We start from the raw sequence: 17,559 nt of genomic DNA, 5'->3' as shown, positions 1-17,559 counted from the left end.
AAATCCTGAGCATTTGTAAACAAAATGAACACAGGAGACTCTGAAGGGTAAAGAGAAAAAGAAAGATGAACTAGGGATCTCAGAATCACAAAATAATACATTGATATTGTTCTCTAGGTTTTCTTTTGGTTCCATGTATTATACACTGGAGTTAAAGGAGATAGTGTTTCAGAAATGCCAATGCCAACCCTCAGCAAAAGCCTAAATTTCCAACCAAAGGAAAAAAGGGTCAGCTAAGCAAGACAGTCACAATAAACCATGGAAAATTCTGAAAGAGATGGGAATACCAGACCACCCAACCTGCCTCTTGAGAAACCTGTATGCAGGTCAGGAAGTAACAGTTAGAACTGGACATGGAATAGCAGACTGTTTGCAAATAGGAAAAGGAGCACGTCAAGGCTGCATATTGTCACCCCGCTTATTCAACTTACATGCAGAGTACATCATGAGAAACGCTGGGCTGGAAGAAGCACAAGCTGGAATTAAGATTGCTGGGAGAAATATCAATAACCTCAGATATGCAGATGACACAACCCTTATGGCAGAAAGTGAAGAGGAACTAAAAAGCCTCTTGATGAAAGTGAAAGAGGAGAGTGGAAAAAGTTGGCTTAAAGCTCAACATTCAGAAAACTAAGATCATGGCATCTTGTCCCATCACCTCATGGGAAATAGATGGGGAGACAGCAGAAACAGTGTCAGACTTTATTTTTTGGGGGCTCCAAAATCACTCCTGATGGTGATTGCAGCCATGCAATTAAAAGACACTTACTCCTTGGGAGGAAAGTTATGACCAACCTAGGTAGCATATTAAAAAGCAGAGACATTACTTTACCAACAAAGGTCCGTCTGGTCAAGGCTATGGTTTTTCCAGTGGTCATGTATGGATGTGAGAGTTGGACTGTGAGGAAAGCTGAGCACTGAAAAATTGATGCTTTTGAACTATGGTGTTGGAGAAGACTCTTGAGAGTCCCTTGGACTGCATGGAGACCCAACCAGTCCATCCTAAAAGAGATCAGTCCTGGGTGTTCATTGGAAGGACTGATGCTGAAGTTGAAACTCCAAAACTTTGGCCACCTCATGTGAAGAGTTGACTGACTGGAAAAGACCCTAATGCTGGGAGGGATTGTGGGCAGGAGGAGAAGGGGATGACAGAGGATGAGATGGCTGGATAGCATCACCGACTCAATGGACATGGGTGTGAGTAAACTCCGGGAGTTGGTGATGGACAGGGAGACCTGGCATGCTGCAGCTCATGTGGTCGCAGAGTCGAACACGACTGAGTGACTGAACTGAACTGAAGCAAGAGAGTGAGTTTTAGGTAAAAACTGCTACATTTCAGCAAAATACCACAGAAAAAAGTTATCATCTCATCTCACTAGTCCCAGGAAAGGCTGAGACATCTACAGACTTCTGCCATCTACTCTCCTTAGGTTTTACCAGTTGCCCCAATCTTTCTGATACGATTATGTTAGAGAAGGTCAAGTAGGAACCAGGACTTCATCCTCACTGGTGGTAATGAAATCAAACTTCACTTCACCTGCAATCTCAATGGAAATCTCTGCTATTTTAAGAATGAAAAATACAATAAAAGCTTAATGAATGGGCTGAACCATTGAATAGGCAGTACAGAAAAAAAGGAAAAATCAGTGACCTAGACAGCAGAACAGCTGTAATTATGTTATCTGCTGCTGCTGCTGCTGAGTCACTTCAGTCGTATCCGACTCTGTGCGACCCCATAGAGGGCAGCCCACCAGGCTCCCCCATCCCTGGGATTCTCCAGGAAAGAACACTGGAGTGGGTTGCCATTTTCTTCTCCAGCGCATGAAAGTGAAAAGTGAAAGTGAAGTCGTTCAGTTGTGTCCGACTCTTAAGGACCTCATGGACTCCAGCCCACCAGGCTCCTCCGTCCATGGGATTTTCCAGGCAAGAGTACTGGAGTGGGGTGCCATTGCCTTCTCCATTATGTTATCTGAATAGAATGCAAAGAAAAAATAGAGTGAAAAATGTGAACAGAGCCTTAAGGCTCTAGGGACTGAAACAAACGATTAATTATCCATACCACTGGAGTTCCAGTAAAAGGGAAAAGACAAAACCTGCTCAGGAGTAATGAGTAAATTTCCTAAATTTGGCAAAGACTATAAACCTGCTGACTCAGTAAGCATAATGAATTCCATACAAAGCAGACAAATAAATCCACCAGAAAACACATCATTGTCAAGCTTTTTAGAGATAAAAACAAACCAAAAAGTTCAAAAGCTGCAAGAGATGTGATACTTTACCTATAAAAGAAAACCAAGATGAATAACAGTGGGTGGCTCATCAGAAACCATAGAGGCCAGAAAAAAAGTGACACAATATGTTTCAACTACTGAAAAAGAAGAATTCCAACTCAGAATTTATATCCCAGGAACTACAGAGAAATCAAAACATTTGTATGAACATAAACTAAGAGAATTTATCACCAACAACCTATCCTAAAAGGATGGTTAAAGAAAAATCTCAAACTAGAAAATAAATGCTAGAAGAATTGATCTTCAAACATCATGAGGAAGAATGCATGATAGAGAGATAAAAGTACATGAATACGTTACATTTACCTTTTCCCCATTAGTTTTCCAAAACATCTTTGATGTCTGAAGCAAAATTATTAACATTGTTCGGTGTGGTTTATTTAAATGTAGAGCACATATTGGAAGCCTGGTGTGCAGCAGTCCATGGGGTCGCAAAGAGTCAGACATGACTAAGCAACTGAACTGAAATATTTAAATCAATTATAAATGGAGGAAACTAAAGTCACATAAAGGAAGATTTCTGCACTTCATTTGAACTTTTGAAATATCACGCTGGTGATGTTTTATGGATATATAATGAGATATCAAGAGAAACTAATACAAAGTTACACAAAGTGACACAGTGAAAACACTACAGATTTATCAAAATTGAATTTTAAAAGATGTTCAAGACAGGAAACTGAAAGAAAGAAAACCTGAGAACAAGCAAACAACAAAAATAAAATGGTAGTCCTAACACATCAAATACTATCAGTAAGCATGTTAACCATGAGTTATCTGAATACACTGATTAAAATGTAGAGATTGGCAAAAATGGATTTAAAAATATTATGTATATACTCCAAGAAACTTCTTATGTCGTGATTTAGCTTGGTTTAAATTTAAAAGGTAGAAAAATACTTATAATGTAAATATCAATCAAAAAGCAATTGTTATGTTAATATCATATAAGAAAGACTTCAGAGCAAATAAATTTAAAAATGGTAGAAACTACATAATGACTAGTCAGTCCAATAACACAGTTATCCTAAGTTGGTATGTAACAACAGAGTAGCAAAATATGTGAAACAAAATCTGATAGAATCTAAAGGAAAAATTGATACATCCATGGTTAATGATAGACAGTTCAACATTTCTTTCTAAACAATTGATAGAACAGAAAATCAACAAGGATATAGAATTCTGTGATGCCATCCACCAGCAGGATCTAATTTACTTATGCAACATGGCATGCATCAACAGTAATAGACTATATCCTGGGACATAAAATTAACCTCACTCAGTAATAAAAATCACACTGAGTGTATCCTCTGAACACAGCAATAACAGAAAAGATCCAAACATATTAAAACTAAATAGCACACTTCCAACTATCTATGGACTAAAAAGGAAATTTCAAAGGAAATAACAAAATACTTTGAACTGAATTGAAATAAAAGTATAACATATCAAAAGTTGTTAGAAATAACTAATGCATTGTTGTGAGGGAAGTTTGTAGCACTAAATGAATATATTACAGAAGATGAAAAGTCCCAAAGTGATCACTCAAGCTCTCTCATAAATATCTAGAAAAAGTAAAACAAACTGAAAGCCAACAGAAGGAAGGATATAATGTAAATAAGAGATGAAATCAATGAAACTGAAAACAGACAAAAATAGAAACAAAGGTAGCATAGAGCTGATTCTTTTGTAAAGTTGATTGACAAATATGATTGAAAAATTACTACCAAAGCTGACAGAAAAAGAGAAAGGACACAAATTATTCATAGCATGAGTGAACCATGGGATATCACAACAGAACTTGCAGACATCAAAAGAAGGAAATGCTATGAACAACTCTAAACATATGCATTTGAAAGTTTGGATGAAATGGATGGCTTCTTTGAGAAACACAACTCATCCAATATGAGACAGATAATTCGAATAGTGCTTTATACTTCTAAGGTAATTGAATGCACTTTTGAAACCTCTCCCCAGAAGAAATCTGAGATAATTTCAATGGAAAAAAATATGACAAATATTTTTAAAAAGCACTAATTCATAATTTCATTAGGAAATGAAACTTAAAATAACAATCTATCACTATACCACTACCAGAAAAAAGGAGTTGTTGCTTAAGGGGTATAAAGTTACAGTTATACAAGATAAATAGACTTAGACATCTGACATATAAAACAGTGCCTGCAGTTAAAATGCCTGCAGCGTTCACTTAAAAATGTATTAAGAATGTAGATCTCAAGCTCAAGGTTCTCAATACACACATGACTTTATGGGACACAATAAATCATTTGGAGGTAATGACCATGTTTGCTACATTGACACTGGTGATGGTATCCATATATGCCCATACTCATAAAAATATATACATTAAATATATACAGTTAATTGCAATTATTAAATATATTCATTTATCTCTAAATAACACTAAAATAAAATTATAAAAAATAAAATGAAACACCTAAATTTTGACAAGGTTCCCAAGAAATGAATCCACTTAAACATTGCAGGTGTATCCTGGGCATACACACTGAGGAAACCAGATCTGAAAGAGACACGTGCACCCCAATGTTCATCGCAGCACTGTTTATAATAGCCAGGACATGGAAGCAACCTAGATGCCCATCAGCAGACGAATGGATAAGGAAGCTGTGGTACATATTCACCATGGAATATTACTCAGACATTAAAAAGAATACATTTGAATCAGTTCTAATGAGATGGATGAAACTGGAGCCCATTATACAGAGTGAAGTAAGCCAGAAAGAAAAATACCAATACAGTATACTAACGCATATATATGGAATTTAGAAAGATGGTAATGATAACGCTATATGCAAAACAGAAAAAGAGACACAGATGTACAGAACAGACTTTTGGACACTGTGGGAGAAGGCAAGGGTGAGATGATCTGAGAGAATAAGATTGAAACATATATATTATCAGGTGTGAAACAGATCGCCAGTCCAGGTTGGATGCATGAGACAAGTGCTCGGGGCTGGTGCACTGGGATGACCCAGAGGGATGGGATGGGGAGGGAGGTAGGAGGAGGGTTCAGGATGGGGAACACATGTAAATCCATGGCTGATTCATGTCAGTGTATGAAAAAAGCCACTACAATATTGTAAAGTAATTAGCCTCCAACTAATATAAATAAATGAAAAAAAATACGAATGTAATACAAAATAAATTATAAAATTAAAAAAAAAAAAACATTGCCGGTATAAAGCTGAAATGGTAGAAACACTTTGGAAAACACTTTAGAAGTTTCTTAAAAAAACCAAACCAAACTAATCACACAACTCTATTATAACCTGGAGATCGTACTCCTGGGCATTTATGCCAGAGAGGGGAAAATGTACATTCAAACAGAAACCTACAAATAAACATTAATAGCATTCCTATGTGTAATAGACAAAAACGATAACACAACCTAAACATTCTGCAAAGGATGGAGCACTAAACACAATGCCATATATCCAAATGATGAAATTTTATCCAACGCAAAGCAGCTGAGTGTTGTTGCATGCCACTAGTGAAGGTGACTCTCCAGACAATTGTGCTGAGTGGGAACAACACCCAGCCATTTCCAAAGTTCACATATTTCAGAATCCATTTAGATAATATCTTCAGCCTTAAAATTGTTGAAATGAAGATTAGTGGTTGCTAGGGTTGACTAAGGAGGTGGGAGATGGTTGAGAAGTGAGTGTAGCTATAAACGGCACCATGAAGGAAGTCTGAGGTGAGAGAAGTGTTCTGAATTTTGCTGTATCAAAATATATTGAGTATCATGTTTTGTTGAAGTTTTGCAAGACCTTGGGGTAAAGTAGGTAAAGGATCCATCAAAACTTTACTACTTCTTACAACGGAATGTGAATCTGAAATTATCTCATGATTAAGACATTAATTTAAAAAGTTAACGACTTCAGGAAATAAGAATTAATAGGAAATGGACCTTCAATTTTTGTTTTCTTATTTTAACTTCCTATCTTTTCATTAATATGTTCATTCACTATTATTCATCCATTCATTCACTCATTCATTCATGTGATCTTAGGCTTTTATTTTATTTTTCACTCTACTTCCAGGTATATGTATTGAAAGTGGGTATTTTGTGAAATTTATTCACTGGGATTATTTTATTCACTGGGCTCTATTGTTCATTTGGAATGTGTCAAGAATCACACACAGATAATGATAATGAGAAATTTATAAATAGTATCTTGTCAAGTTAGAGGGGAAAACCTGTAGTTATTTCTTTGCAAATGTTATTTTCTGATTTTTACCAAACTCGACCACACCTTTTCTGTCTCTATCATATATTCAGTAGATATTGCTTCAGCACCTATACTGCGGTACTTGCTCTTCCAAATGCTAAACATTCTATTTGGTGAGAATTCAGTATCTACCCAGTAAGTGAGATAAGTTATATGTATCAAACCTGCAATGTCAAAAGACATTATGTACATCTGGAGCTAAAGGATCTGAACATAAATTTGAGAGTAACCAAGATTTTTAAAAATGATGGTGTTATGGGATGAATTGTGCACCCCTTCCCATGATTCATATGTTGAAGTTTCAACCCCAGGTACATCCAATTATAAACATATTTCGAGATAAGTTCTTCCAAGAGGTAATTCCATTAAATGAGACCTTTAGGGTGGGATTCAATGCAGAAGATGCAAGTTCAATTCCTGGGTTTGGAGGAAAGATCCCCTGGAGAAGGAAATGGTAACCCACTCTAGTGTTCTTGCCTGGGAAATCCATTGACATAGGAGCCTGGTGGGCTACAGTTCATGGGGTTGCAAAAGAGTCCATCCTAAAGGAAATCAACCCTGAATATTCATTGGAAAGACTGATGCTGAAGTTCCCAAAGCCCCAAACTTTTGGCTACCTAATATGAATGTCTGACTCATTGAAAAAGACCCTGATACTGGGAAAGATTCAAAGCATAAAGAGAAGGGGGTGGCAGAAGATGAGATGGTTGTATGGCATCACTGATTCAATGGACATGGATTTGAGTAAACCTCAGGAGATAGTGGAGGAGATAGAGAAGACCTGTGTCCTGCAGCCCATGGAGTCAGAATCAGACATGACTTAATAGCTGAACAACACCACCATCTAGAAAGAGCTTGAACTACAGGAGGATGAGGAAAAGACACTCCAAGATGTTCCTGATGGGAACAAGGGTCAAAGTTTGTCTGAAAGGATCAAAAAGTTCCAACAGACGAGATGAAACAGAAACCTAGAGAATGTAGACACACACAAAAAAAAGGTGAAGAAAAAATATAAACATAAATGTCATTGAGGTTAAATGAGTTTTTAGTTTTAAGAAAGAAAATACTAGTTTTATAGTATGTTTTTATACATGTTTGAATGGTTAAGTGGATGAAAGCAGACATCTCTGGGCTATTGTTTCATATAGAGGAAAATATCCTTTACTCCTTTACCATGGTGGAAAACACAGTGTTTAAAGAGAGCTTAGGTTTTGTGCAAGAATGATTGAGGTTATTTTTACATGGAGGCTTCTTTTCACTTAATACATAACAATTAGAGGAAGAAATGTCTGAAGTTTAAGGAAGTTAGAAGTGAGGAGATATGATATCATTTCTGAGTGAAAAAGTTGATTTATTAAGAATATGTAGTCTTTGGGAAATCCTACATGTGTATGTGAGATATTTGGTCATAAAATTAAGGTGAAAAATTAAGGTTTGTAAAGGGTACATGTATGAAACTGAGGGATTAGCAACATGGACTGTGAATTCTATTCTGGAATAAAACAGAAGAAATAATTACACTTTGGGAATCTGGAAGAATGTTCAGGACGATGATTTTTGGACTTGGGAATATATTTTGGTCTTCCCTGGTGGCTTAGATGGAAAAGAATCTGCTAGCAATGCAAGAGACTTGGGTTCGAACCCTGGGTTGGGAAGATCCCCTGGAAAAGGAAATGACAACCCACTCCAGTATTCTTGCCTGGAGAATTCCAAGGACAGAGGAGCCTCATGGGTTACAGTCCATGGGGTTGCAAAGAGTCAGACACGACTGAGCAACTAACACTTTGACTTCATTTGGGAATATATTTTGGAAAGATTGCAAGTTTTTAGGGGAACAGGACGCTAAGTAGTCAAGGATGTCTTCCAGATTTTGTGCTTAAGGAACTGGGTGACTGGTGACTACATTGTCCAACACCTTTTGCAAACTCCTTGAATAATGTCTGAAACAGAATTTTAAAATTCCTTTTTTTTTTTTTTTACAAAACTTGTGGACTTTTTCCATGGTATTCAGGTTTAACTGGGCACAGGATCACCCACCTGAAGGCTATATTCCCTAGCCTCTTCTCTAAGAGTGAAAAACTGGCAATGTCCTAACAAAAGAACATGATATCTGCAACCTCCAGATCTTATTCTTAATCAATAGGGGCTCTTCAGACTGGTAGGTCATCTCAGTAAGTGCACCTCCAGAAATGAACAACATGAATTGAAGATGCTAAAGATATTAAACTATCTCTAATACATGTTCATGCCACATTAAAAAGATTTTGAGAGAATGATAAAGTACCTAGTTTTACTATTAATATGTTGTATTAAATAACTCATAAGCTCGTTAATATAAGGTTCACATACAAAACAATCCATTTGTAAGAGACTACACACACACACATCCGAATACATATAAATATTGTAGAATATGTTTAAAAGAGATAATTTGCCAAAGGATTTTTTTACATTGAAAAATTTGTAAAAATATCTCTCGGCATTAATTTTGCTTATCTTACTAATTCTAAAGCAATATCTTAGCACAGGTTAACTCCAAAATCATTTTAGTTTGTTCCCTTAAGACTGACAGAATGATGCTTTCTCTAAATTAAAGGAAATTTTGCTACCAAATTAAATGATTGATTCCTGAATAGCAATCTAATATTAGTGACTAATTTCCATTATTCACTTTTGATATCAGTGCCCTGCTCTATGGATGCACCTCATGCTTTCAGATTTCAGAAATTAAACCTGTATTTATCATGGAAGTGATTCTAACTGTGTTTAATTTTTAAACATGATAAAATGAGAAGGACAAAGACATGACATATAATAATGTATAGATCTGTATAATGTCTATAATAGAGATATTTTCTACAGTCCTGATACATAATTGCATATCCTAGGGCAACAGAGAGAAATGAAACAAATAATATATGCCAGAAACTACGGGTGAGTTACATAATTATATTTCCTATGCCTTGAGATATTTGCGTTGACAGGTGGAATCTTTACCACCGAGCCACCTAGGAAGCCCTAACAACACAACAGCATCACAACATGCCTTGGGATATTTAGTTTTACATTTTACTTAAGGATAATATTATTGGAACATTCTACGTGCCCAGATTCAAGGAAGCATATTGTTATTCTACTGGAAGAGAACTGTACCACCTTGGAGGATTAATGGGGCTTTGTTGGTAGCTCACACAGAAAAGAATCTGCCTACAATGCAGGACACCGGGGTTCAATCCCTGGGTCGGGAAGATTCCCTGGAGAAGGGGATGGCTACCCACTCCAGCATTCTTGCCTAGAGAAATCCATCAACAGCGGTGACTGGCAGGCTACAGTCTGTGGGGTTGCAAAGAGCTGGACACAACTGAGTAACTATACTTTCACTTTCAAAGAGTTTAGTGGGAATTTCTGGACATAGACTAAGTAGTAAAAGGGCCTAAAAACATTTTATTACAAATATTATTTGCACTTTTAAATGGAAACAAACTCTAATCCACAGATATATGTTTATATATGCATCTATAGGCATATACATACATAATGAATGTATATACACATGTACATACATATATATACATATATATCTTAAAAAGAGTAATACAGTCACAAATATGAAGAAAGAGAAAGTTAAAGAATGCCATACATTATTATACCGTTTTTTTTAACTGATTGTAATCTAGATAGATATTTCCTATAATGCTGGTCATTTTAACTTAAAAATTAAAAATGTAATAAGCATGGGCAGTAAAAAATCCTTGTTCTTCCATTGGTGACACTAAGAGTAGTATTATAATAAAATTCTTGATGCTATGATATGTCTACATGCAAAGGCGTACACTTAGACTTTATTTCTATACACAAAGCAGTAAAGGTACTTAAGACAACTGTGAACTGGCACTGATACACACACGCACAGAAATTCACTTTTAATCAGTGTGTTCAGTCAGAACTGCCCTTCAATGTTTAGATACTAAGTCTCATAATCATCCAAGGAACTAAGGCAAAGGTTGCATTTTGTGAACCTGTCCTTACAAGTTCTTCTTTCTTTCTACTGTATCCAGTACACCTTATTAGGGAAGAGTCATTTCTATTGCTTTGAGGAAATCAAGGAACTGAAAGAACTTTCATTTTGAAACCAATCAGTAGTGAGTAAGGTCTATGTGCCAAGCGGGCTATCAAATCAAGTCACTTTAAAAAGCACTCCTTGCGGGCTTAGGTTTCATTAGCCAGGGAGAACAAAGAAAATCTCGTTAATATGCATGCACCTTTGTGGCTGATACTTCACCGTCTGCAGAGAAATCACAAGGCGCTAATAAACTTGGCCAATTTGCCTTTTCAGGCTGCCTCTTATGTCACCAGTTCCCGATTTGCTGCCGCCTGCAAGGATTAGCACACGGCCCTGCTGACCTGCTACTCAGGAGGTATGCGCCTTGCTGTCGTCAAACTGTCAACCTCATTACCCCCGTGTGAAAAGTCTAAGGGGAGGCTCTTTTAGTCCTCTATGAGTACGGTTTATCAACTTTCCATTTGAAGATTGCATGACCTTCGAAGCATTATAATTTTGTTCTCCAGTGAATGCTAACACAAGTTGAATGCGTCTGGATTGAAGCAATCCAAGTAATAGGTGTCATGCTATCGCTGAAGGCATTTCCCTCTGGGCCCTCAGGCCACGGATGCTCCTGCCAGGTTTGATTTTTACTCAGGGTAGATTCTCTTCCAGGAGACCTGCATGGCCACCCTTGTGATTTGCCATTAGAAGGAATTGCTTTCAGTTTTTCCTGCCGGTCCACACAGATATGCCTATACAAGTACATCTGTATATATACAGGCATATTTCTCAACTATTGCAACTATTTAACTATTCAAAGATGAAAATCCTCAGGCCCGTGCAAATCAGTCATTAAAGATAGAAGTCCAGTAGGGAAAGAATTGTTGATGGCTTTGCATACTAATTTTATACTTAGGTATCTCTGCATGGGGAAAGTTTTTTCCTAAATTTTTTAGGTCCTGGATAAAAATATATGATTGTTTATGACAACCTCATGAAGTATGAGTTCCCACAGCCTTAGTTTTCAAGAGAAAATGGACATTTCCCCTCAAAACCAATCTGCGTTATATGGTAAAGGCATGGAACTATTAGAGTACTTAGATTTCAGATTTAGAATAAGTTAGGATATATTTTAAAAATGCTAAATTCAACACTGTGAGTTAAAGGAAGGATAAGGAATGCAGAGGGATGTTCCAATTATTGGGTTGGTCAAAATGTCCAAATGGACATTTTGACCAACCCAATATATAAATTAGAAGAGAAATGGAATAATTGATGATAGTCTAGAAAACAAACAAACACAATGAGTGGGATATAGAAAAAGCAGAAATCTCATTAGAAAGTGAGGCAATCAACGTCTCTTAAATTTTTAGAAAGGGAACTATTCCCTTTCTAAATATACTTCAAGACCAAAATCCTACATGGAAAAGGCAGGGATGAAAGACAACAGACTTGACACAGATATTAGTGCTCTGTGTGAATTTGCTTTCCTGTATCTGAATGTTCAGCTTCTTAACTTCTAAAAACGGAGTTGGCTTCACAATGTTCCACTGTTCAGTGTTTTGCAATAGATTATAGTATGATTTGTGAATCAGGAGAATTCTGCAAAACCATGAGCTTAATTATGGAAATGAAAATTAATAGAAATGTATGTGATTTAGCTAATAAAATGTTCTTCAGAATGCGTAAACTGTATTTATGAATACTTCTATTGAATTTCATATTAAAATAAAGAGCATATGAGCTACTAGAATAATAAAACATCATCTTTTCATTGAGCTCATTCTAGATAAGAGACAGAGAGGAGAAGAAAGAAAGGGAAATTGAGAGATACTGAGTCTTACATTTATTGAGAAGTAGGAAGATCCTTGGGGGACCTTGTTCTCAAGCCTGCAAACTTAAACTAAAGCAGCTCTTTCAGGACGAACCCACTTGGGTCCTCTGCTATTCTGACCCAGGAGGAGAATGTGCTTTGTTGCCCATGAATAGTTTCTGTCATATAACTTGAAAAAGTAGAAAAGTGATGAAAATAGAAAATACAACAAAGTCAACAGACACCTGAGAAGAAATCAGAAACACTAAAATAATTAAACTGAAAAAAAATTACCAATAAGTGACTTTATGTCTCACATAGGGGTGATTTAAAAAATAATATGCATCTTTAAAATAATGATGTGATGTTATACATCAAAAGTCATCCTATTTAATTACCTGGGGGATGGGAAATTTGCAAAGGGGTTGTCTAGTTTACATAATAGCAGCACTTTTGAGTATAAAATACACCATTTAAAAAAGTGCCTTTTTCTATTTAAAATAATAGAATAAAATAAAGCATATTATAAAACAAAAGCCCTGAATTTTTATTTACAAATGAGAATTACCACACATTGAATACTCTTAAAGCAAATAATATTAAATAGAATGCAAGCAAACAAACAAGCAAAACCTCAGGAATAAAATCTGTTATATCTATTTGCTGATTATTCATGTACTTAGTATTTAGCTCTATATGAGAAAGAGATGTAAAGTTAACATTTTACATGAGCTCTTTAACTTTTCTCCCAGTATTAATAAGCTTAGGCTGAACTGTATGATCTCTAGGACTTTGAATAACCAAGGCTTATTTGCTGCTTACTATACCTGTTTATCTGGTCACTCTAGGTCCCAGGCTGGTGGAAGAGTCCCCATTTAAGATGCTGCTAGTCCACATCTTAAAGGGAGAATTAGATTATATTTTGAACCATACTAATATGAAAAAATGATAGTCTATCTTTTTCATGTGTTCTCAGAGAGCAAGTAAATCATTCTAAAAATTCTATGCTGCCCCCATCTAGCTGGCATAAAATAAAGTCCCTGGTGCTGGGAAAAATTGAGGGCAGAAGGAGAAGAGGGCATCAGAGGATGAAGTGACTGGAGGCATCACTGATGCAATGGACATGAACTTGAGCAAACTTCAGGAGATGGTGAGGGACAGGAAGGCCTGGTGTGTTGCAGTCCATGGGTTTGCATAGAGTCAGAAACGACTGACTGGGTGACTGAAAAACAGCAAATATTTTTGACTAAGGATTCATAGTAAAACAATTCTCAGTGAAACTTTAATTTTAGTAAACAGTCATGCCACTAATAGGGACAAGAAAAAATTCATCATCTTTCAAAACGAAACATTCAATACTAAAGGCGTTGCTTCATTATTCACACTTTTATATTTCAATAGCATTTTGTTGTTCTATGGACTGAGTTAAAATTTTCCCTTTATTTTTTCAGTAGCTTAGGGCAGATCTTTTATTCACATGCTCTCCTGGTACAGAATAACAAGCAGCAAACTATCATTAAAGCACCCATAGGTTAAGTCCAGAATTAGAAATCCTTATTATGATGATTAGGAGAGACACAAAGTGTAGAGAACTCAATTTCAGATCAAAAGCTGTGTCCCTAGTCTTGACAGAACAATCAGTCTTTGACTTTTACACAATAAGCAAATCCTATATGCATTTTATAAATAGCAAATAAATGGGCAACCTCATAACATCATTTTAATGACTGTGACTTTCCTGATTGCAACCACACTTTCCGTATTCAATGACGCTTCCTGGGGAAGATGTGAGTCAGGAAAACTTAAAAAGCACTTAAAAACCATAGTAGACAATGAAAAGTAAAAAAGACCATTTAGGTTTGCTGGAAGAGAAGCATAGCAATATGTCTTCAAAAGGTTTTCAAAAGGCTTCAGTTTAGGATTCCTCTCATGGAGTTAAGGCCACTGAGGCAAAACTATCAGAAGCAGCAGAAAAAAGATTCTTTAAAAAATACTGGAAGCTTCATTAATATATTTCAGTTTAAAAAATGATAATCTGCTTTGATTTAATATTATTTATGAATGCATGAAATAATACTCTTGTGAAGGTTAGGACTCTAGTAATAGTTTATATCATTATTTTCTCTGCTTACTCTTCTCCAGGGACAAAAACTCAGTGGGAACTCAATAAATATAAATTGATGATGATGATGATGATAACTTCTCTGAGACACACATACAAGTTGAAAAATCTGTTATTAAGTTCATATGCCTTTTCACTTTGAATTTGTCTTTCTAGAGAACTTGAAGTCTGATTTATTTTAGTTTTGTCTCTGCTATATTTTGATGAGAAATGAAGAAACTGCAGACACACACCTTTTATATTGATGATGCAGGATTTATTTATTAGGCTCATTCACTGGGCAGATTAGGGAAATATCTTTTTTGAAGTCACCCACTGCATTCTGGGGCAATGAGCCCTTGTGAAACTACAAATTCAATTATAGTGTGAATTAATATTTTATACATTAAATTTCATGAGTTATACTTGGTTGAACAGAGTAACTGAATTAAAATATGATTTATAATTAAATCCTTATCAATCACCATAAGATTGCAACCAATCTCTATAGTCAGTCCTCGGTGCTCATTTAAAATTGTGAAGTGACTTGTCAGGTAATAAGAATAATCAGTTTTAGGCAAGAGACAATTGCTTGCTGCAATACAGTCATATTTGTAATTGATCAGTAATAGTGCAATGATTTATCATTCATGAGATGTGTCCCACCTCAGAAGGCTTAACTTAAACAGCAGAGCATTCAGCCTTAAATTTGCAAACATTTCAGAATCAGAATAGTTCTATACTCTGTGAGAGATGTTTCATGTTTTTATCTCTTAAACATTTAGAAATTAAACTAGATCTACTTCCAATCTTCATATTATTCATAGTATCACAATTAAAAATTATATTATCTGTACACATTTATGTAAGTGTATTGTTACTCCTGTAAAAATATTTTCAAACTACTCATGACATGGAAAAATGTCACCTTGGGCAAAATGGAAGAAAGGTTACTTGTTTACACTGATTTTTTCTTCTCATTAAGACGTTTCTTTAGAGTAGTTTAGGTTCATGACTACAGTCATGAACACTGACTTTTTCATTAACAGAAAAATCAAGTAAATTTTATCCATAAGCCTTTATTTGACCATGAAATGCTCATCTGTTATCAGGAGTCCAAATAGAAGGCTACAAATTTTATATTTATCAGTATAAGTTGCTTTATATGAAGCATGGAAAATAATGGTGGACTAAAGGCTCATAATTGAAATAGGTTTTCATAGGAAGAATCAGGAGCTGTATCCCCAAGTGGTTGGTGATCTCTAAGTACAAGATCTCAGAGAGGCAGGAAGTAAGGGAATAAAGAAGGAGACCTCAGACATGCACGTTTGTTTTTTTTTTTTCCATTTATTTTTATTAGTTGGAGGCTAATTATTTTATAATATTGTAGTGGGTTTTGTCATACATTGACATGAATCAGCCATCCTAGATGCCCATCAGCAGACGAATACATGTAACTCCAAGACATGCACGTTTAATCCCTAGGTTGGGAAGAGAACCTGGAGGAGGACATGGCAACCCACTCCAGTATTCTTGCCTTGAGAATCCCATGGACAGAAGAGCCTGGCGGGGCACAGTCCATAGGGTTGCGAAGAGTTGGACCTGACTGAAGCAACTCAGTAGGCACACAAAACATGACAAGACAGACTTGCAGACAATAAAAGAGTGAGTGTTGGCAAGTTTGGGGGTATTTGTTTGTTTGTTTGTTTGCTTTTGCTTTAGCGGAGAGGAAAGGGAGCAAACGTATGTTATACATCATGATCTAAAGTTTAAATTTCATGGTGTGGTTCTAAGTTTGACCAATGTGCTTGGTCTGTTGCCACCTTCATTTTTTATCTGTAAATGGACATAAATAGAGTTTACTTATTTCAGAATCAAAAGGATCATCATATTAATATACATGCAGTAAATTTTCTACTAATGTAATTCAAATAAAGCCATGTTATTACTGTAAATTTTTTGCTGAATAGTCAAATTAAATGATGTTTTTATCACTTTGCTGGTTTTGCATAAGTTCAAAATGCATTTATTTTCTCAATACGAACCACAAAATTCATAATAATGAGCAGATGATGTCAGTGAAAAGTTTTGCAATGATGATCTTAATTACAGTAATGTTATCCATATCATAGGTCACAAAGAATCAGGGACGCAAATTTTACTAACAAAATTATTAGTAAAAAGGGAGAGAGGTAGTATTTCAGTGAATTCCACCATTATATTTACAACTACAGAATTTTCATCTTGTTGGTTATTCAACATGCACATACAAACACACACAGACATATAATTGAAGTGAATATACATTTTTGTATAAAGTAAGACTATTTATAATTTATGAGGAAAACATCTAGGTTTATATATCCATATGCAATATTTTAGAATAGCCTTGTGTGTGTTTGTGAAAGTCTCAGTCGTGTCTGACTCTTTGTGACCCCATGGACTATACAGTCCATGGAATTCTCCAGGCCAGAATCCTGAAGTGGGTAGCCTTTCCCATCTCCAGGGGATCTTCCCAACCCAGGGATTGAACCCAGGTCTCTCATATAGCAGGCAGATTCTTTACCAGCTGAGCCACAAGGGAAGCCACGAGAACAGCCTTAGGTTATAATAACTCATTTATGGAATGCTCTTTATAAATTGAAATACATAACACAGAACTGTATAAATTGGATTTTGAAAAGTTGCTGAATTATCAAGACCATATATTATCCTTAGTAAGAGTAGATCTCAAGTTCTAATCTAACAAAAAAGACATATGAAAAAGCTAAATGTTCATATTGTACAAATATCATTTCATGTATATTTAAATATTTTATCTGATCACTTAGTTTTAGATCTCCGAAATATATGTTTATATTTATTATTTTCAGCTTAATGAGGCTTTAAAAAGAAACAAACGGACTTTATTATAATATTTCAATGCCCTCATTTGTACGATATGTTCTTTAATGACAAAGCACAGCATGTCTCTTCATCCCAAATCTGAAAATGAGGTATCCATCACTATAACTTATAATCATATATTACAGTTT

Source organism: Dama dama, chromosome 25 (assembly GCF_033118175.1).
Source record: "Dama dama isolate Ldn47 chromosome 25, ASM3311817v1, whole genome shotgun sequence".
NCBI classification, from domain to species: Eukaryota; Metazoa; Chordata; class Mammalia; order Artiodactyla; family Cervidae; genus Dama; species Dama dama.
This window is presented reverse-complemented; position numbering follows the sequence as displayed.